We start from the raw sequence: 2086 nt of genomic DNA, 5'->3' as shown, positions 1-2086 counted from the left end.
AGCAAAGTCTCAGGATACAAAATCAATACACACAAATCTGTGGCATTCATATATGCCAACAACAGTCAAGCCGAAGATCAAATCAAAAACACAATTCCGTTTACAATAGCCTCAAAGAAAATTAAATATCTAGGAATATATTTAACGAAAGATGTGAGAGACTTATACAGGGAGAACTACGTAACAGACACATTTTTAAAAACACATTAAATTAATTCATTAGTCAACCACGCTACAAACACATCAGTCTCTCAGCTTGACTGTTTTGTTCTCAAGTGACATCAAGTAAATGTCCTTGGTTTCCATTCTCTCTGAATATTTCCTGCAGAACCTACTTAGCTCTCTGAGTCACCTGTATGGGGTCTCTGAAGGAAGGTCTCCATATGGAAGTCTGAATTCTTCCCTGGTGGTTGATCATGGAGATTAAAGCTCTGTCCCCAGGCAAGAGAGCAGGAAGTAGTGAAGTATCAGTTACTTAACCAGAGTTAGGACTTAAAACAAATCAACCACATCCCATCCGGTCCAAGGCTGTATGCTTTTAAGAACAATAGCAGATGAAATACAGTATTTACAACTCCCTATCTCTGCTAACCAGGGACATCATCCCCTTATTACTTTAACCCTTGATCACCTGAGTTTTAAGTAGGTCACTGGGTTAGAAAGAAAAAATATTTTATTTTGCTGATTCTCTGTTCCCAAAACCCACGTTAAAAGTAAGGTGAACGCAGTTTTCATTACTTTTTTCCCGTGAACTCTGTTGCCTTCCAAAAGTTCAACCTTCTTAACATCTCTGCCCAATGTTTAGTTAAAATTTCCTCTAAAGTCTAAGACTGAGGAAACTGTCTTTACCAGGACCCTTGGATCTTCAAAGCATTGACTTGTGGTGGGGAAACAGCTATTGACATCTCCATAAAATTGCTATTCCCTCTGCGACAAGGGAAAAACAGTGTTAATTTACTATAAAACCACGGGTGGGTACTGCAGTCATTGGCTTCACGATGATTTGACAAAGCAATTAAGAATTTTATGCTGGTGAATACAAGTAAAAAGTTGTCATTTTTGTCCTTCATTTAAGAAAGATTTGGTAATTTTAAGAGATATATTTAGGTGTTTTTTAGGTACCATGGAGTGAGTTAGAAACTTATATTGTTTATCTCTTAATGTCACATTTAATGTGTCCCATTTTTAGACATTTCATTTCAGTGAGATCACATTATTAGGAATATCATCATATATTTGTAGGATTGAGGCTCTGAAATGTTAAGAGATCTGCTGGCAGTTCTGAGCCGAGGAAAGGACGAGCTTTGGTTAGCACACCATCTAGATGTGTCTATTTCTCTAAGTCATTGGTTCTCAGTATGGGAGACTGTGCCTCCCAAAGGCATTTGGCAATGTCTGGTGAGATGTTTGGTTGCCACCACTGGGGAGGGGCTACTGTACCTAGTGAACTGAAGCGAGGGATGCTGTTCAATATCTTACAATGCACAGGACAGCCCAAACCATGAACAGTTACAACAGCAATGTTAACACTGGGAAGTTGAGAACTTATTCTAGTCCAGAACCTTCAACTTCAACGTGTGTATGTTTCACTTGAGGATATTATTCAAATGTAGATTCCCATTTGAGACATCCAGGAGGGGTCCAGACACTCTGTATTTGTAACCATTTTCCTACTGAAGTTGATGCCGCCAGACCTGGTCTTGGGACCACTCTTTGAGGATTAAGGGTGTGGTCCAGTGTTAGAGTCAGGTATAATATTTTGAGACTTTCTCCACCAAAAATTATACCATGCACCCAATGTCTGACTTTAGGAGGTCACACGTTGCATTTGGTAGCTCAGCTTTTGCATAAACAAATTTACATAGGCCTCCTGAGTTCTTTCCTCATGACAGAAAATGAAACTTTGAGAAATGCCACCTTCTTATTGAGTTTATGTGGAACATTGAGTAATATTTTAAGGGTCATTGAAATTTTCAGGTTCAGAACAGACCTTCCACAGATAGTAGCTATTGTGACTATGTCCCAATTCCCCATTTACTAAGCTCATTGTGACACTAGAAAGGTGTCTTGGTATAGGAAATGAGTT

The sequence above is a fragment of the Propithecus coquereli genome, unplaced genomic scaffold (assembly GCF_000956105.1).
Source record: "Propithecus coquereli isolate 6110/MARCELLA unplaced genomic scaffold, Pcoq_1.0 Scaffold777, whole genome shotgun sequence".
Classification (NCBI taxonomy): Eukaryota; Metazoa; Chordata; class Mammalia; order Primates; family Indriidae; genus Propithecus; species Propithecus coquereli.
The sequence above is the reverse complement of the archived record's forward strand: the minus strand, read 5'-3'. Positions refer to the sequence as shown.